This window comes from Pelodiscus sinensis, chromosome 3, assembly GCF_052426305.1.
Source record: "Pelodiscus sinensis isolate ZL-2025 chromosome 3, ASM5242630v1, whole genome shotgun sequence".
Lineage (NCBI taxonomy): Eukaryota > Metazoa > Chordata > Testudines > Trionychidae > Pelodiscus > Pelodiscus sinensis.
Window position 1 is genome coordinate 169857384 of NC_143054.1, and position 20328 is coordinate 169877711.

Sequence of the window (20328 nt, forward strand, 5' to 3'; positions counted from 1 at the left end):
GGACGAGTTCGTCCAGCAGCGTAGTGCAATTTGCACTGCTATCCGGAAGGTGATGCCCTTCCCAGGTCCTGTCCCTGTTCCTGCCCCTCATGCTCAGCCTGCCCCCCCTCACCCTCTGCTCCCCTCACCCCCTTGCCATCCAAGACCCAGGTGCAGCCCCACCTCCTGGCCAGCCCCCTAATGTCCCAGTCCACAAGCATGGCTGTCTCCGAGCAGGCCCCCTACCTGTGGTGACAGGAGCTCTATATCGAGGCGGCACCCTCAGCCCTGAGCCTCCCTCCCCCTTTCCAGGTTTACATCCCCCTTTCCACCAGTGAGAGTCAGTAAGGGAAGCACTTTAATTTAACAAACAGCTTATTTTTCTTTACAAAAGTGTTATACTGGTTTTGTTACATACAACAGTGCAATAAACTGTAAGCATTTTGTAAACCACACCTGTCTCTCTTCTCTGTGTATGTGTACAAAGTGGGGCAGGGATGGGTTTGAGTGGGGAAGGCACTGGGGACATGGAGCAAACCCACATTTGGAAGGCCCTGGAGAAAGTCATCGGGCTGCTTGGGAGAATCTCTCCCTCAGGGCCTCCTGAATTTGCAATTCCTACTGGTGGGCTTGGCGGATGGCAGCTGTCTGGGGCTGCTCAAACTGCCTCCCCTCCACATCAGCCTGTGTCCCCCACCCTGGGAGGAAGGCCTCCCCTTTCCTCTCCACCAGGTTGTGCAGCGCACAACAGGCAGCAACCACCTCGGGGACATTGCGTTCCCCCATGTCCAGGCGAGTGATCAGGCATCTAAACCTGCCCTTCAGATGCCCGAAGGCGCACTCCACCTGGAAGCAAGCCCGATTCAGGTGGAAGTTAAACAGTTCCCTGCTTGCATCCAGGTGTCCAGTGAACGGCTTCATGAGCCAGGACATAAAGGGGTAGGCCATGATGCACATAGGCATCTTCAAATCCCCAACTGCAAAGTTGCGCTCTGGAAAGAATGTCTCAGCCTGCAGCCTGTGGTACAGGTACGAGTTCCGGAAGATCCAGGCATCGTGTGCCCGGCCCAACCACTTAACACAAATGTCTGTGAATTGTCCCCGGTGGTCAATCAGGGCCTGCAGCACCATAGAAAAGTAGCCCTTTCTGTCAATATACTAGGCTGTTCGATGGGATGAGTCCCATCAAGTGCTCCACCTCAGTTTGGAAATCCTAGCCCCGCAAATCTGGCAACGATGGTATCCAGGTCTCTGAGGTGGACAGTCCTGTGAAGCAGCTCTGAATTGACGGCCGTCACCACCTGCAGAAAGGGACAAATGGAAACACACAGAACAGGACATTAGAGGATTTGCCTGAGGGGCTCCCTCACCTCTCCCCTCCTAGACCCCAAGAGCCCACCCTCAGGCTACCCTCCCGCCCGCACCACAGCAGGTTGAGGCTAGGAGGGCTTCTACCACTCCCACCCCATCCCCCATTCCCTCTTCCCTGTCCTGACTGTCCCCCTTATCTGTCCCCCCCCCAAGGACTGCCCCCAGAGAATGACTTACCTCCATCAAGACAGCCCAAACAGTAGATCTCCCCACACCAAACTGGTGTCCCACCGAGCGGTAACTGTCGGGGTGGCCGGTTTCCACAGGGCAATAGTGACCCTCTTCTCCAGGGGGATGGTGGGCCGCAAGTGGGTTTCCTGGCATTGTAGGGCAGGGGCGAGCCAGGCACACAGCTCCTGGGATGTAGACTTCCGCATACAGAAGTTTTGGAGCTAAGCCTCGTCGTCCCACTGTTCCATAACAAGATGGTCCCACCAGTCTGAACTGGTGTTCAGCCTCCAAACTCACCTCTCCAGGAGTAAGTTAGGTGGCAAGGGCAGTGGGGCTGCAGCCCAAGTGAGGGGCTCAAAGCTGGGTTCTGAATCTAGATCTACCCTGAACATCATGAACGTCTCATGGAGATGCAGCAGAACTTGACGCACTACAGAGTGGGGCCATCCCCTGCCCAGGGGCAGCTCCTGCTCCATGGCAAAAAAACAATTCAAAGCACAAAAACCAACCAGGAAAAAAAATGCTGTTGTGTCCCAGAAAACAGGGCACTCAAAGCAAGCACTGCAGAAGCTTTGCTGTCCTCCTTCTAGGAGGTAGGCAAGCCAGCTGCAGGAGCAGAGGAACAGCTGTTCGGGGGGGGGGGGGTCCCTTTAAACATGAGTATCATGCAAAGAGCATGCTGCAGGACCCGGAAGTAAATGCTGCCCCCATGCCCTGGCAGAAGTGCTTCCAGGTGCCCTTTTTTCAACAGAGCATCCAGGCAGTCTGGACGCTCTTTTTCGAAAAAGCAGATCACTTTTACGAGCTGCTTAGTGCAATCTAGATGCTGTTTTTCGAAAGAGGCTTTTTTGAAAAGTATCTTTCGAAAAAGCCTCTGTCGAAAATGGCATGTAGTCTAGCTGCACCCTATAGCTATGTCTACACTGGTGTGATATTGCGCCAGAGAAATGCAAATGAGTCTAAGTGTGGAATATTGCTGAGTCTCATTTGCATACCTAATGAGCCGCCATTTTTGCGGAAGAGGCTCTTGCGCTAGACGGAGCTGTCTACACTGCCCCTTCTTGCGCAAGAGGGTTTTTCTTGCACAAGAAGGGGCAGTGTAGACAGCTCCTTCTAGCGCAAGAGCCTGTTCCGCAAAAATGGCGGCTCATTAGGTATGCAAATGAGGCTCAACAATATTCCACGTTTAGCCTCATTTGCATAGAACAACAACCTGCCAGTGTAGACATAGCCTGAGTGTCTGAAGTTGGGATTATTTTTTCCAATGCCCAGTCATCCAATTTTGTGGAATTCCCGTTACTATCTGCAGTCAGCTTTGGGCATAACTATCTTGAATTTTATATCATCTGCAAATTTTGCCACTTCAGTATTTGCTCCCTTTTCCAGATCGGGGGTGACTGCTGAGGAGGACCATGGAGGGGCACCCGCACATGACTGCTCCCTGTACCACCTCTAGCCCAAGCAAGGGCCAGGACAACTCCCCCTCTACCTCAGGACTTGCTCCTGCCCCTCCCAGCTCCTGCTCTACCCCACCTCTTTCCCCAAGCTGCTTTTCCCAAGTGACATGGCCTGGGAGACTAGAAGGGCAGTGGGAGGGGAGAAGACTGACCTGGTCCCCACCCGTTTCACTCCCCCATCTCCTGGCTGTGTTGCTCACTTCCTGCCGGTGAGTTCAGGGGACGGTTCTTTCTCCTCCCCTGAACAACATGGCTGGGAGCTAGGAGAGTGGAGCAGGCTAGGGCCATGTCACTCTGCTTCCCCATCAATGCTGGTGAGTGGAGGGATGGGGGCGTAACCCCTGCTGTTTAAGTGTCAATCCTATCAGCCCCCCCCCCCCCCACACACACTAGTCCCCTGGGTTGCATAGAGGCTCTGATTTAAGAGGAGAGGGTGAGGGATTTGGGCGTATTTAGTCTGCAGAAGAGAAGAGTAAAGGGGGATTTGATAGCAGCCTTCAACTGCTATCCAGCTGAAGGGAAATTCCAAAGAGGATGGAGCGAGGCTATTCGCAGTGGTGGCAGATAATAGAACAAGAAGCAATGGTCTCAAGGTGCAGTGTGGGAGTCTATGTTCTATATTAAAAAAAAAATTCTTCACTAAGACGATGGTGGAGCATTGGAATGAGTTCCCTAGGGTTGTGGTAGAATCTCTATGTAACCCTTCTGCCAGGTAAGCCTAGCAGGAACCAGGGCCGGGTTCAATATCTTGGGGTCCATCTCACACAGAACCGGCTCAAGCCCCCACCCAGTAACCTGGGAAATTCACACACCCCTGGGTGCCTCTGAGAGGCAATGCTCCCCCACTCGCAAGCACAGAGTCTGAGGAAACATTTAACGAAACAGAGCGAGAAGTGATACGGCATTAACTTGGGAAAAACCACAAACCGAGTTCATAACCCAAACATGAGCTAAGTCCCCACCCCCAGCCAAGAATCACCTGAAGTCCCAAAGTCCGACACCCCAAAAGTCTCTGTCCCTGGTCAGTGCCAGCCAGAGTCCAAAAGTTCACCCGCAGGGTTTCACCTCCCGACCCGGTAGAAATGGGGGTGGAGGGATAGATAGGGAGCACCTTCCGAGTCACTCCGCCACGCTCCACCAGCTGTCTCGTTCTACGCCACCGGATGATCCGCTGGTCACCTGCCGCCGTTCCTACCAGCCGCGCCGCACCGCTGGTCACCTGCCGCTGTTCCTCGCCTGCTGCTGCTCCTACCAGCCGTGCCACGCCGCTGGTCACTGCTCCTCACCTGCCGCTGCTCTGCACCATGCTGCTGGTCACTGCTCCTCACCTGCTGCCGCTCTGCGCCTGCTGCCACTCTATGCCAAGCCACTGGTCACCACTCCTCACCTGCCGCTGCTCCGGAAGGGGGAAGGCTCGTTCCTTGGAGACTTCTTACAATGATTGTGGTGTCTCTCCTGCAAGCACTGGTGGCATGTTTTACAGTTCCCACATTTAGGGGTAGCATGATTTGTGACCCCCCACAACAGCCCCAAATTATTTACAATACATCACATTCCATTCCAACACTTATTCTCCATCAGCCCTGGCTGAATTGGATTTACATAGCCATACCTCATATTCCCTCCCCATCCTGGCATGAGCTGTATTTACATATCAGCAGTTAACAGTTAATTATCTTGCACAGCTAAACAATTGGGCTATGTCTACACTGGCATGATTTTGTGCAAGAACTCTTTTGTGGAAGAGTTCTTGTGCAAAAACTCTTCCAGAAGAGAGCATCTACACTGGCATGTGCCTTTGCGCAAGAGATATGCTTTTGTGCAAGAGCATCCTTGCCAGTGTAGATGCTCTCTTGCGCAAGAAAGCTCTGATGGCCATTTTAACCATAGGGCTTTCTTGCGCAAGTAATTCATGTTGCCTGTCTACACTGGCCTCTTGTGCAAGAACAGTTGCGCAAGAGGGCTTATTCCTGAGTGGGAGCATCATAGATCTTGCGCAAGAAGCACTGATTTCATACATTAGAACGTCAGTGTTCTTGTGCAAGAACTCACGGCCAGTTTTGGCGGAAAAGCAACTGCTTTTGCACAAGATCGCACCAATGTAGTCACAGCCTTCTAGTGGGCACACCCACCCCAGGGCAGCTCAGTCCTTTTAGCTGGCTGATAGCAAGCAGCAGTTCAGCCCCTGCTTACATCTATCTTTAGAAGTTTTTACGGTCAGGTTTGACAAAGCCGTGGCTGGAATGATTTAGTTGTGGTTGGTCCTGCTTTGAGCAGGGGGTAAGATTAGATGACTTCCTGAGGTCTCTTCCAACCCTAATCTTCTATGATACTAATAGTGGCACTGAGTTCTTCAGAGGTTGGCCATCTTCCTGCAGAACAGCCTCTTTGTACTAGGGATGTTAAAAAGCGATTCATTAGGTAACTTTGTAACTGTTAAAAATCACAGTGGTTCCATGCTTACACGCTGTGGGCTCTGCAGTATAAAGCTTACTATACTGTAGAGCCCTCAGCGCAGCTGGCTCCCTGGGAGTGGGGCTGGAGGCCAGCAGCCAGCTGCTGGGAGCTCTGATACAGAGCCAGCAGCACAGGATAGGAGACAGCTCTCTGGGAGTGGGGCCGGGAGCCAGTGTGTAACCATTACAGTAATTGAAAAGCTCACATTTATTGGTTTGCCATTTAAATGGTTACACTATTATACCCTGACTTTGTGCAAAATATGCTTTGTGAGGTATCATTTTGAGAATGTATAACTTGCTGATCAATGATATCATGGAAAACTGTATGTAGCATCATTATCTGGGAAGTAATTAATTTTCACCACATATTGTTTTCAGCACATATGCAGAACCATTCAAGTCTGCTGTGGTAAAAGTTGTCCGAGATCTATCTTTAACAAAGGAATATGTGTTACATCAATTTACATACAAATAGTAAACAGGATCATCCAGACAGCAGAGGGAGGAGAAGCCAGAAAACAGAACAATTTGGATATCAGAGAATAGTAGGGGGAAAGAATAAACTACTTTGAGGTGTAGCATTCAGAAAAATTCACTTCAAAGATTCAATGGACTATAAAAGAAAGGGACAGAAAACCCCAAGTTATGTCTTTTACGTAAGAAGACAAAACACCAGCATCTTTAGGTCTCTGGAAGAGGTTCTGACCATGGAGAAGGTCAGCCTCCAACTTGCTGGAGGACAGTGCTGGAGGACAGGAGAGGGCTACCTTGAACAAACCTTGAACCAAAACTTGCTAGACTTTTAGATGTATGTTTTCACTTTTCTTTGATTGTAACCATGTCTATTACACTTGAACTCATTTAAAATCCTGTCTTTTGTTAATAATCTTGTTTTATTTTAATCAGATCCAAAGCAACAGCACTGCATTTGTGCTAAAGTGAAAGTCAACTCCAGTTAAAGTGGCAAACTGGTGTATTCTGTCTCTTTAAGGTACCAAGTGAACCATGTTATTTCTCTGAACTGTCCAGGATAGGACTGGACATTACAGGCCATATGGCCTTGGGAATATTCAGGAAAGGGAGTGTGTTGGGGTCACTCCTAAGTAGTGACTTAGGCTGGTAGAAATCAGAGTGGAGAAGTACACAGAGTGTTGTGGTCAAAGCTGCTGAGCAAGGACTGTCTAGTGCATACTCACACAGGGTGTGATGTAGGCCGGACGGGAGCGGCTTGGCTTGGGAGCTACAACAGCAAAGCATTGTGAGGCACCCATGCTGATAGGGCAGTCCGTGACACAACCCTTCACTGGTCTCCACTGCACCATGAAAGTGACACTGTGGCATACAAATCTACGGAGGGAATCACAGCTGTTCCCTGTGTGCTCCTCTGTCATAAACAAGCAGATATTCCCATTGTGCCCACAAGGAAAGGGGACTAAGAACTGTCCACTATCCAATGGCAACAACTGAGTCCTGCAGAGCATCTCAATGCAGTGCTCTCTTAAACTGGCCCTGGGAGTCAGGGGATTGTTTTTCTTGCAGTATAGATGAAAAGAACATTTATAGGCCAGGATATGATCAGCTTTGTCTAGAATAGGAAGCCATTATCTTGTTTGGTATTTGGTTCTCTACTTCCAGTGGCATTTTACATTTACCAGTGCTAACTGCCCCTGCACCTTGCGCTTTAACAGAAATGCCCCTCTACTTTCCCATTCCAAACGTTAACCTGTTGTTCACCTTTTCAAATGTGGGATGGGTGATCTAAAGGCTGTTGCTAATAGAAATATGCTGTATGTGGCCAGAGAGGGGTGTTTATATAAAAAGTATTTGACGGATCTATCCTTTCCTTTTGCAAATTATCTGCAGACAATTTGTTATTATTGGCTGTTACTTAATGCATGGCTGATGGGAACATATTTCAGCCCGTGGATTACATGTAACTTAGATTTAGCTCTCTGTGTGGAATTGGGCACTTAAGTAAGTTAGTACAATACTTATAATTAGTAATTGTAATTTGTAACATGCAATTTTGACTGGTGGAGATTTTGAGATATCTGCACAAACACTTCAGCTATGTCTACACTGCAGGCTTCTTGCACAAAAATTCTTGCACAAGAGTGCATCCACACTGTCATGTGCTTTCGCGCAAGAGTGTCCATGGCAGTGTGGACGCTCTCTTGCATAAGAAAGCTCTGATGGCCATTTTAGCCATAGGGGTTTCTTGCACAAGAAACCCCTGTTCCCATCCATACTAGCCTTTTTGCTCAAGAACTCATGCGCAAAAATACTTATTCCTTGTGGGGAGACGAATAACTCTTGTGCAAAAAGCCCTCTCTTCTGACAGTCTACTGTACAAGCCCGTTCACACTCAAGAAAATGTACTGTGGACTCTTTGCAAGTTTTTGCGCAAGAACAGCTGTTCTTGCGCACGAAGCCTGCAGTGTAGACATAGTCTTTCAGTACAAATCTTTACATAGCTCATCATTTGTGAACATACTTTTACACAGGAATCTGTGATATTTCTTTATCTGTGAACCTTCCTGCAAACAAATCTTCACTGCCATGAATGTTTTTTGCTGAAAACTAATGAAAGGCATCTTAAATACCATTAATTGAATTTGTAGGTTTTACTTGAATGCATATCTATAAAAACTTTTTTTGCATTGTTTCCCCCCAGATCAATGGTCCCTCTGATTTTTTTCCATGCATATGCAGAATAAATTTTGTTATGTGCACCGAGGCATGTGTAGCTGTGCACACATGTTGTCAGCTGTGCACACTGTGGGTGCTCGGCTAATCAGCTGGACAGCATTTGAATCTTTTCTGGGTGACTACCCAAGCACTCAGATTACAGGGTACACTGCCCCAGATATGTATGTGACTGTGAATTTTAGAACAATGCCTTGTTTTCTTTACAAGGTGAAAAACAAAGTTTCTAACATCTAACATTGCAAGAGATTACGTTTTGGGACTGAGGTATAAAAGAATGCTTTAAATTCAGTCTATGAAGCGGAAAAAAACTTGGGACTTGAGCTACCCACATGCTGTGAGACAACTGTGTTGTGCTTGTCCTGTAACACACTGGAAATAGATCCTCTGTTTGCCAATTAAACAGAAAATAGCATCTGGAACATGATCACCTTGTTGAAACAAACAGTGGTGTCACTATTAGAAATCTGAGGTCTCCTGCATTGTTTAGTTAAAGATCAACACTGTCAGAGCTGTTTGGTAGGGCTGCAAAGGCAGTGGTGCAAGAGTAACTGTACCTCTATGAGCCATTTAACTGTTCAGTGTTCAAGCGTAAAAAGAGGGGGAGCCAAGAAAGTGCAACAATCAGACTTTGTTCTTTCTGCCACAGAGACTGTTCTCTCTCAACAAGCATGTCCTGAAAACAGAAGTTTCTATACATTACCTTCAGTTCCTATGCACTGTGTACTACATACTCTAGCACCCTCATTGGGAAGTTAACTATGTATTGTCCCTTTTGCCACATCCAAGGTAGCATATTTAAATATAAATACCATAACCTGCTCAGTGTTGCCAGCTCATATCATTTCTTTGTGTCATGGACATAGGTGCCAAGTCTGTGGGTGCTCCAGCCTCAGAGCACCCACGGAAAAAAATAGTGGGTTTTTAGCACCCACAGGCAGCTAACTCCCATTTTCCCCCTTGTGCCTCCCACCTGCTGGTGGCCTCACAGATCAACTCCTCCCCCTCCGTGTTTGTGTTTCTGTTGTAGAGGGTGACTGTGTTGGTGGGTGCAATGAAAAATACTCCCACTCTGTTATATAATAATGATTTTTCTGTTCAACACAGGTAATTTGTTCCAAGTAAATAGTTTAATCCTCACAGGGTCGCCTAGTTGTGGTTCAGGAAGGTCTTTAGTTTGCTGGTCCTAGTAGACCTTTGGCCTTTGCATTTCTCGCTCACTTTTTTCTTTTTTGTCTGTTACTCCTTCCTCTGGTGGGTTGTAATGCAGGGGCTATATGGGCACTTCTTGACATTGAGCATTGGACCAGGCAACTATTCTTAGAATCATAGAAATGTAGAACTGTGAGGGCCCTCAATGGGTTATCTTGTCCAGTCCCTGACACTGAAGCAGGACCAGGTATGACCTAGACCAATGGTTCCCAATCTTTTGGAGCATACGGTCCTCTTTTCAAACTATTAAAATGTCACAGACCTCCCCCTCTCCCCACACCCCTCCAAACACTATAGCTGTTTTCAAACATTCCATTACTTGGTAATCATTTGAAATGTATAAAGTTCATGAAGTTCAAGGGTGGAACTTCAGGAGGGTAGGGGATAAGGGCGGAACTTCGGGAGCACAGGGGTGGGCAGCAGCCGTGAACACCAGAACATGACTTACTTTTGATCCTGTTCTCTGGATATTAAGGGAGCAAGGGGAAAGTAAGCTGCATCCTGGGGTGCACAGCTGTGGGGAGAAGAGGGAGAAGAAAAGAAAAGTGTGACAGGGCAGAAGCGCCCCGCACTCCAATGCTCCCGGGAGCCGTATGCCTGGTGGCTCTCCGGTCGGAGACGGGAGCCGCCGAGTCGGGCACTCCGCAGCCAGCTGCCGGGGCGGCCCTGACACAGACCGCGCGGCGGTGCACCAGGTGTTCCCAGGCGGCCGCGGCCGCAAGATGCCTGGGCAAGCCGGGGAAGCCCGGTGACGTCACGGTGCGCGTGACATCACCTCGCAGCCGCAACGCCGGGCCAGAAGCAGACCCACACCAGGTCGGGCGGGGCCCCGCCAGCGAACAGCAGCGTGGGTATTTAAACCCCGGCCGGCACCGTGGCAAGGGGGGAGCGCTGAGAGTGTCATCCCCCGAGAGAGGACAACGGATGGGCCCCAAGCCGAGGAGGTAAGCCCCGACTCGGCGGGCCAAACCCAGGTGGGGAGAGGAAGCAGCCCAGGGTGGGCAAAGGGAGCCTGCGGGCTGGCGAGTTAAGGCAGACGCCCCGCAGCCGGACCGGACAACTTGGCTGTCTGAGTCCTTAGGGCCCTGTGCTGGGGTCCGTGAGAGGGGGCGGGCCTGGACCCCCCTCTCCCCATCGCGGGAGAAAAGCCGACCTCCTGTGCGAAGGAGGCTGGCAAGCCAAAAGTACAGGTGGCTAAGACACGGGGAAACGGACTATAGGGTGACAGGTGCACGGGATTGGGGGGGAGGCGGCAAGGACGACCGCACCCCCAAACTGGGACGTTTACAAAAAGTAAGGATTACTTTTACATTTCTGTGGACCACCACAGATTGGAAACCACTGACCTAGACCATACCTGACAAGTGTATGTCTTATGTGTTCTTAAAAACCTACAGTGAGCAAGATTCACACTGTCACTAGGTAATTTGTTCCTGTACTTAACTACCCTTACAGTTAAGAATTTTTTTCTAATGTCTAATCTAAATCTCCCTTGCTGCTATTAAGTCTATTACTTCTTGTCTATATGTCAGTAAATAGGGAGAACAGTTTATTACCTTCCTCTTTATAAATACCTTTTTCATACTTTAAGTCTATTATCAAATCTTCCCTAAGTCTTCTCTTCTCCAATGAAACACTTCCATTTTTAAATCTTTTTCTCTGGGTCTGTTTTTCTAGACAATCACACCTTCTTAAATGAAGAAACTCTCCCATGGAATATCTTGCCCTATAGTGTTTTTTTGCAGCTTTCTTTAATAGAGTTTTGCAATGTTAACTGCCAATTTGTTTTTGCTGTTTCCTTGTCTGTGGCATGGTGACGATGTGGCATCCGTGAATTTATATTCCTAGGCAAATTGTATAAAGTAACTAAAAATAAATTGCGGTCTATTGGCTGAAACTTCACAGTTTGAGATACTTTGCCTGCTGAAATTCTTCATTGCTTTGTCTGTAATGGTTGCTATGCATGCAGATATGGTTTCCCCATCTCAAAGAAGATATATTGGAATTGAAAAAGTTCAGAAAAAGGTCACAAAAATTATTAGGGGTATGGAATGGCTTCTGTATGAGGAAAGATTAATAAGACTGACTTTTCAATTTGGAAAAGATATGACTAAGGGAGATAAGACTGAGGTCTATAAAATTGTGATTGATGTAGAGAAAGTACATAAAGGAAGTGCTATTTACTCCTTTTCATAATACAGGAACTAGGGATCACCAAATGAAATTAATAGGCAGCAGGTTAAAAAAGAACAAAAGGAGGTATTTCTTCATACATCACACAGTCAATTTGTGGGACTCCTCACCAGCAGAAGTTGTGAAGGTGAAGACTATAACAGGGTTCAGAAAAGAACTAGATACATTCATTAAGAATAGATTTATCAATGTGTACTAGCCAGGATGGGCAAGGATGGTGTCCCTAGCCTCTGTTTGGCAAAAGCTGGGAATGAGTGTCAGGGAATGGATCACTTGATGGTTCCTTGTTCTTTTCACTCCCTCTGGAGCACCTGTCATTGGCCACTATCAGAAGGCCGGATACTGAATAGATGGACTTTTGGTCTGACCCATTAAGGCCGTTCTTATGTTCCTGATGATTCGTCTAGTATCCAGAAGTCTCAGTTGGAGTCCGCAATAATGAGAGAGTGTGAAGAAATCTACTGCTCCTTGAAGATACAGGCAAGAACCTCAGCTGGGACAGCTTAGGGTTGGGCTTTTTGAACAGGAACAGGAAGCTGGGCAAGAGAGGGGAGTAGAAGCCATAAAGGCTTCAGTGGGAAGTGATAGTTCGCTCAGGGTACAGCAGCAAGTCTCAGAGCATGGGTCTTTTTCAGAATCTAGCTCAGAGGGCTTGTGCTAAAACCAGTCCTGTAGAAATTCTGACTTGGGCTGGATTTGGGGGCTCTGAAACCCTTGAATGAGGGCAGGCTTTGGAGCCCGAGTGCCAGCCTGAGCCAGAATGTTTGCATAGCTATTTTTAGTGCCATAGCATGAGCCTAAATCTGTAGACCAGGGGTGGGCAAACTCAGGCCTAGGTGCCAGATCTAGCCCGCCAAACATTTCTCCCCGGCCCACCCAGCTGATTAGCAGCGCATGCATACTTACAGCAGGCAGCAATTCAGCTGTTCCCTCCCCATCTTGCTTCGTTCTGCAGCCAAGCTCCTCACAGGATTCTCCTGCTAGCTGTGTGGACGGGATGAGGTGGAGAGGAGAGGAGAGTACTGAAGTCAGAGTGTCCCCCTGCCTGTATACCCCATCTCTGCAGAGCAGAGATCAGGGAGAGGGAGACACACAGTGGCGCTCCTCCAATCTGAAGCATGGATGGTAAGTGGCTCAGGGTATGTCTACACTACCACCCTAGTTCGAACTAGGCTAATCCGAACTACCTACTCCGTGGCTCTCTAATCTGAACTACTGGTACACCTCGTGGAACTACCTACTCCGTGCCGTGTGTAGCCACGGGCACGGAGTCCGAACTACCGGGGCTTTAAAAATGGCGGCGCCCGGCAAGCTGCAAATGAAGCCCAGGATATTTAAATCCCGGGCTTCATTTGCAACTTTGGTTGCCTACATTAACCACCCTAGTTCAAACTAGGGTGGTAGTGTAGACATACCCTCAGAGAGTGCCTGTCTTAAGAGGCAGTGCACTGTTTCTAAGATTTTAGTGCTTGTGCTCTCTTTTACATGCCCCTCTCCCCGTATCCGCCCTCCCCATATACCATCTCTGCAGAGCAGGGGAGAAGGAGTCAGAGCACAGATGCAGAAACATCCAACAGCAGCCAGCACAATCACCCAGTCGGTGCCACTCTGTCTCTGTGCCACACTCTGTCTCTCTTCCCCTGTGTCTAGACTGCTGCCATGTTCCTTCAAATGTAAATCAAAAGAACATGGCAGTTTTTTTGACCGCAGAAAACCTCATTTTACGAGGAAGAATGCCTTTTTTCGAAAGTGCTTTTTCGAAAAAAGGTGCTATGTAATGCAAACTATGCTTTTTCGAAAGAGAGCATCCACACTGCCTGGGTGCTCTCTTTCAAAAAAGCGGCTTGTTTTTTCGAAAGTACTGGTTGTAGTCTAGACACTCTTTTTCAAAAGAGGTTTGCAGTCTAGATGTAGTCTAGAAGACTAACCTAACTTGAAGCTTTGTTCTATGGCCTTTAATTTAGGAATTGAATCAGGGTCCCACGGTCCTGGAATTATTCTTATCCTATAGCTATGCTATTTTGTTAGTGTGTGGTTTCTCCTTGCCTTGCTGTTAGAGTGAACCTATTGTCATTCCAATTAGGGGAAAGGAAGTGGGGCAGAGTTGCAGAACCAGCCACTCTAGGCTGCTGGGGCTGTACAGGAACATCTTCTACCTCTACAGGTAGTTTGCACGGTTTTGTTTACAGTGAAACGGTCCATTTCTGTTTTGTGCCAAGGTCTGTTGTTAATGCTGCATATTTTCATTGTGTGCTTTGGTGCTTGGCCTGCATTTCCCTACATCTCACAACTCTTTGTCAGGTCTTAGATTTTCTGGGTCATTTTGAACAGTGTACAGCATCTCTGGCTTTCTTGATACAGGCTTCTAAGCCAGAATGGCTCCAAAGTATTTCTGAGAGCATTTCTGTTCTAGGTGATGTTGGCAGTGTGATTCAAAGGCCTTGATAGATGACACTATCTTGAACACTCATCTCATTTGGATAGTTTCAGTGTTCTTTAGAGGAAGGTGTCTGGCCATCCTGACAGAATGATGGATGTAAGCACTTGTAAATCATGGTCTTGTATAGTTTGTTCTTGGATTCTTTCCCTGCCTTTAAACTGGTACTTAACTGGTTTGGTTTATGGTTTTTATGTCTTTCAGTGTTCTCTGTATTTCTGTCAGGGTGAGGATCTCATAATCTTGTCCAGATGCTATATTTTCATCCCGCAAGTCTGCTTTGGAATAGATGTCAGCTATGTACAGCTTAGTCCCTTTCTTGTACCATACATCTAAGTTGGAGCATTGCAGTGTCAATGGCAGGTGCTGAACATTTTGGGGGGACTACTAGGAATGGCTTTTTAAAATGTCCTTCGGTGACTTATGGACACTTTCTACGGTAATGCGTTTCCACCCTTGAAGATTTTTTCATATGCACTAGCATTGTAAGAAAATCCTTTAAAATCTGGACATTTCTTTGTCTGCTGGGGACAGAGTCTTTGATGTGAAAGCTACCAGCTGTCCTTTTGTAGGCAGGATTCCTCAAACCCTGTCTCATACGGCATCACTCAGTATGGTTGCCAGTTCAGTCTCATCATAATATTCCAGGATGGGCTAGCTGGCCACTCGCTCTTTTACAGCGATGATGGCTGCACCCTACTAAGGTAACTATGTTTTTGAGTAGGGACTTGCATATTGGTAAGGCGGGTGCCTTTGTAACAGGGATAATCTCTTATTCATCATGTGAAAATCCTCCCATATTTGGCCAAGTTATACAGCTTTGAAAAATTGCTGTTCATGCATGTTCAGTAAAGTCTCCTTAGAGTTTAAGGGATAAAAATTTCCAAAGACTACCTGTGCTTGCCATGCTCTAACTCCAGGGGTGGAAAAGCCTTTTTGAGTTGGGGGCTGCTGACCCACAGAAATATCAGTCGGGGACTGTGCTCAGGTCAGTAGCAAAGTGGGAAGCTCCTGACTGACAAGGAGAAAGCCACTATCCACATTCTTCTTGCACACCAAAGTCTAGAGAGGCCCACGGTAGCAGATTTTGTGTGCTCCAGCCCTGTAGGTGGATGGATGGGAAGCTGGAGCACCAGTGCAGGCTCCCCAATGCTGAGCCTCAGGGGCTGGATCCAGGCAAGGCTGGCCTGAGGTTCCCCACCCCCTGCTTTAATCCCTCAAAGCTTCTACGGCTAGCCACATGGCACATGAATCGTTCCCCCCAAAGTAACCAAGCATGCTGTGTCCCCTCACATGATATACCAGGGAGAAGGGTAACAGACTTGTTCCTTAGTGATAGAGATGCAGCCGAGTTAGCTGAAACTTCCCCTATTATCACTCCTATGTCATTACCTCACCAACACTAACCTTCCCCCCTCGCCCCCACTCTGTTCTAAAATTTGATTTGTCAATTTCACATGCGTTCATTTTTTTGGTTGTATCACTTTGGTATACAGGCAGTCCCCGGGTTACGTACAAGATAGGGACTGTAGGTTTGTTCTTAAGTTGAATCTGTATGTAAGTCGGAACTGGCGTCCAGATTCAGACACTGCTGAAACTGACCGCCAGTTCTGACTTACATACAGAATCAACTTAAGAACTCCAGGCGTCCCCAAGTCAGCTGCTGCTGAAACTGATCAGCAGCTGATTCCAGGAAGCCCGGGGCAGAGCAACTCTGCCTGGGGCTTCCTGTAGTCAGCGCTGGTCAGTTTCAGCAGAAGCTGACTTGGGAACGCCTGGGGCAGAGCAGCTGGAGTGCTGCCAGGTTGGTCCAGTAGTGCCCAGAGCGGGCGCTGCAGGACCAATCGGCAGCGCCCCAGCTGCTCTGCCCCAGAGTCCAAAACAAAACCCTGGTCTGCTGGGGGGGGGGGGGGAGCACACTAGCTGTGCCCCCCCCCAGCAGACCAGGGACAAGGGGAGCAGAGCCGCAGCGGCAGCGGGGTGCCGCGCCTCTGAGGCTTTGCTCTGGCAAAGCCTCAGAAGCGCGGGAACCCGCCCGGTGCCCCTGGTCTGCTGGAGCCGGTCTCCAGCAGACCAGGGGCACCGGAGCAGCTTACGAACGGGGCTTTCTCGCCCCGACCTCCGGAGCGAGAAAGCCCCGTTCGTAAGTGCGGATCCGACATAAGTCGGATCCTCGTAAGTCGGGGACTGCCTGTATATGATTGTGCTGATTTTCTTCAACATATTGATCTGAGGAAGTGGGTCTAGCCCATGAAAGCTCATCACCTAATAAACCATCTTGTTAGTCTTTAAAGTGCTACATAGTTCTGTTTTGTGTCTCAGACTTGTTCCTGGCCGTCTCTGCAAAGTGATTGGGCATGTTCCCACCTAGGGCTGCAACTATTGGCTACTGTATTCCAGGATAAGGTCAGGGATTAAAATTGAGAGTATGGGTCTCTCTCTCCTCTACTGTCAGTCACCTGCTACTGGCACTCAAGCAGAATGGAGGAACAAACTACCCAAGGCAAATGCAGAGAGAAGAAGAATCTGCAGAGGGGAGCCAGAAATTGATTAGAACAAAGGAGTCTTGTCAGATTGGGACAATAGTTGAGGGGGTATCTGGGACCTGCTGGGCAAGAAGACTTGAACTGTGAATGGAAGGTGGAGTGGAAAAAATGGCAGGAGGGGGGGCTGCTCTAACAAGGAACTGAGGTTCAGTGGGAGGACTGGGACAAGGATCCAGGGAGAAAGGAGACAAAGAGTCAGGCTGAGTATGGGCTACAGAGAGGATAATCAAGCTAGCCAGTGTGGCAAATTCATTTGTATTATGACCAAGTGAGGGAAACCTGTGTGCTGTTTCCAGCTCTACCTGAAGAGGTCTTGTGCAATTGCTCAGTTATTTATAAAATGGAGGAAATGGTTGTCTGTTCCAGTGGTAGAGGATATGACTCTGTGATCAATAATAATTGTGAAGCATGTTAGAAATATTACAGCACTCATTAAAAGAGTTCAGACAAGGGCCAGGGATTTCCTGACTCCCAGCCCTGGATATCTTCCCCCAGGGTAAGGCATATTCTATAGAGGACAGTCTCTCTTTATACAATCCATGAGATTTTATTTGAGATATAAGCAAGTGTGACAGAGCTGCCAAATGTGTTAGTTTGACATGAGATACACAACACTTGGCAAGTCTGATAAAAGATTGTGATATGAACAATTTAATGGCATGCATATGTGGTACCACAACTGAGAAATTCACAGCTTTAATTCTCTCCAAGTACTAATCACTATGTATGCCAGCTGGCAGCCGTTAATGGGAGCTTCATCTTACCAATTAGCCATGTCTTGTGAATGGTCTAGCTGTGTGTGTCCTCAAAGCAAACTGTGAGGGTATCTGGCCATCATCTCTACCAGGGGCCAAAAAGGAAAACAGGATGTGCCTGGAATTAGTTTGTTTTCCATAAGAAGGGAGGGGACTGATCAGAGGGATGCGATACTGCACAGTCACCTCTAGGGGCAGTGAGCATGGGGAATAGCTATACAGCAGAGTAACCATAACCACTGGGGGCAGCTGCACCAGGAAGGGAGAGGCCACCTGGGGACCATACTCACCATCTTGCCAGCCATCAACCCAGGTAAGTAGAACTCTGTCCCAAACCCTTCCCCCTGCCCCTTGGCCCTAGCTCCAGACTGGGGGAGGGAAGCCCTGCCAGCACCACTGCTGCCCCCCCCCCCCCAAGCACCCCTGGGACTGGGCAGTGCAGCTCAGCCCTTCCCTCAGGACCCACAGGCGGCCTCCCTCAGCACCACTGGGCCACACTGTCAGGCCTGTGCAACTGTCACTCCCCACTCTGCCCCAGGTTGGTACCTGGGGAGCACCAGCAGGAGGCCTCTGGGGCCCTACCACCCCTGGCCCCAGGCCAGACCCAGTCAATGCTAGGTGAGTCTTCTAATGAGCCATGTGAAGAAGCTGAGACCAAACATTCGTCTTAAGAGTATTATTTTTGGTGTTCAGTACAATGTGTGACCTAAAAACCTTTGAAGCGTATTTATAGCAGTGCAGTTTGGTAAAACAGCTATATTCTCCAGTCATAAGTCAGCAGTGAGAACATAAAGAGAAGGAAAGGGAATAAGGGATTACTGTAAAACAGAGCTATGTACATGCTGCAGGCTAATATAACATATCAGTTTGTTACCATAAAACCCTTCTCAGACAGCTGCAAGGATTCTCATGTACTGTAGCTTGGAACAGGAAAAAAGGAACAGACCTGTGGTAAATCTATTGCTATCATAATCCTCTGTTTTCCCTTCCAGCTAAATGGGGGAGGAGGGCCAGACCTTGTTTGTTGTGGTGTTTAGTCACCTTTGCACTTTATCTTACCTTCAAATCTCTGGCTGGGAATCAAATTGCAGTCCTCCTCAGCCGGTTGAGCCACTGTGATTCACCTTGCATTGTTAACCAGACATTGCTAAATCCAGTGCAATGGGGAAGTTGCCTGTTTTCAGAAAAAGAGGGGAGACAGTGCTGTCTTTCCTTCTTGTTGAGGTACAAAGCATTGAAGTGATAGAACATTCTTTTTTTTTTGAGCTCTGGAAATAAAGCTTGACTTCTCAACAGTGTTCTTAGCCTGTCTGATTCACAGACTGAAACCATTACAACATATGTGCATTCCAATAGGTTAATATTTAATTCCCTCTTAAACATTAACTTTGGCTAGAACTGATTTTGGTCCTGGAGAAGGAGACTGCTGTGTTAATAGCTCTCATTATGTTTCTTTGCAAAACATGTGAACAATGTGGAGTACTGTACAAGGCAGAAAGGTAAGATGCATTGTAATCACACACATACATTACTGTTTTGCAACACACACAACTCTACCCTCCTAATCTTTTTTCCTTACTGCTTCCTCTAATAGTTGCAAACTGTTTCTGCCCTTCTTGTAATCAAAGACTTTTCCAGGTGTAACCACCAACTGTCTGGATCTCAGTCTGGTTTACCATTCTGCTGTGCACAATGATTTAGGCACATAGGCTATGTCTATACTGCACCTGTTTTGCGCAAGAAATATGCAAATGAGGCTAAGCGTGGAATATCACCAGGCCTCATATGAATAATTAATGAACTCCCTCTTTTTGCGCAAGAGGCTTTTGCGCAAGAGCCATTCTACCGCATTTTTTTTCTGGAAGAATGGCTCTTGTGCAAGAGGGGGTTTTTACACAAAAAGAAGCTGTGTAGATGGCTCCTTTTTGTGCAAAAGCCTCTTGCGCAAGGTGGGCGCTCATTAATTATGCAAATGAGGCTCAGCAATATTCCACGCTTAGCCTCATTTGCATATTTCTTGCACAAAATGGGTGCAGTATAGACATAGTATGCCAGTGTTTTTATAATGAAGCAGAGTGCTAGATAGGGCTGATTTTTAAATGAACCAGCATGTGCTGATCAGAACTTTTTGCAAGTTCTTGTGGTACAAACTCTTGACAGTCAAATATATATATATATATATAACTGTAAATACAAGGAAATTAATGTAACTCTTTTCAAGGCCAGATGGGATAGGGTGGATTTTCAAACATAGCTTTGGTACAGAATGCATTCATTACAAATATTTCCCAATCTAATTCATTGTGATATGAATCTTGTTCTGCATATTCATCCATCAAGTGAGGAGGCCAAGCAGCCTGTAGAAATAATAAGCCTGTCCCTATATATGGAATATAATTTTCGAGTTCAGAAGAAGTCCTTTTCTGTATGTCCACCACTGTACAGAGAATAAATGCTCAGTCAAAATGCTATTTTCTTCGAACTTTAGTTATCCCAGGTCAATGTCTGTCATATCTATTTTATTGTTATTTGTCACTCTTCTCCTAGGCAATCTACAAACCTTGAGAAGATGAGCTATGCATCCGTAAAAGCTTATATTCTAAATATTGTTACATCTCAGCAGTGACACGGGGCCCGATCCTCAACTGGCATGAATTGATTAGCTCCACTGAAGTTAATGGGACTAAGCCACGCCAGCTAAAAATCTGGTTCATGATGACCAGCATACCATTTGTGGTCCCACATGGTAAAGTCTGGGTGCCCAAAGAATTAGGCTGATTCTGTTTTCCTTTCTAATGTGACTTTCTGTGCCCAATGAAGGCCAAACCATATTCTCAGACACCTTTGTAGAACAAAGAGAACCGTGAATTTCTGAATCATATTTTCATTATTATAGCACTAAAAATCATTGCCCTAAATTGTGAGAGGATTTGAGGTTCCTTCCAGTTCTCATTGTGTTTTGAGAGTTGGTGCACTGTGAACCACAGGACTAAAAATCACTTAGGTTGATGCATCACCATGGACTCCTAAGTTCCAAGGGAA

General features: G+C 47.4%; 3 long non-coding RNA genes across 3 annotated transcripts in view; 1 reads left to right on the top strand and 2 right to left on the bottom strand.

Moving 5' to 3' along the window:
- Positions 1–319: 319 nt before the first annotated feature.
- Positions 320–2494, bottom strand: LOC142828048 (uncharacterized). Its single transcript, XR_012902975.2, has 2 exons — positions 1528–2494; positions 320–1280 (listed from the first exon to the last, which is right to left on the bottom strand). It is a non-coding gene; the product is annotated as an uncharacterized LOC142828048 (long non-coding RNA).
- Positions 2495–2668: 174 nt separating this feature from the next.
- Positions 2669–20328, bottom strand: part of LOC102446639 (uncharacterized) — a 30958-nt gene continuing 13298 nt past the window's right edge. Inside the window, exons 2-3 of the long non-coding RNA XR_012902972.2 lie at positions 18346–18460; positions 2669–4433 (exon numbers count right to left, since the gene is read on the bottom strand). This is a non-coding gene — a long non-coding RNA (uncharacterized LOC102446639). The remainder of the gene's footprint in view (positions 4434–18345; positions 18461–20328) is intronic.
- LOC112547565 (uncharacterized) overlaps positions 16186–20328 on the top strand; it is a 229021-nt gene continuing 224878 nt past the window's right edge. Inside the window, exon 1 of the long non-coding RNA XR_012902974.2 lies at positions 16186–17599. This is a non-coding gene — a long non-coding RNA (uncharacterized LOC112547565). The remainder of the gene's footprint in view (positions 17600–20328) is intronic.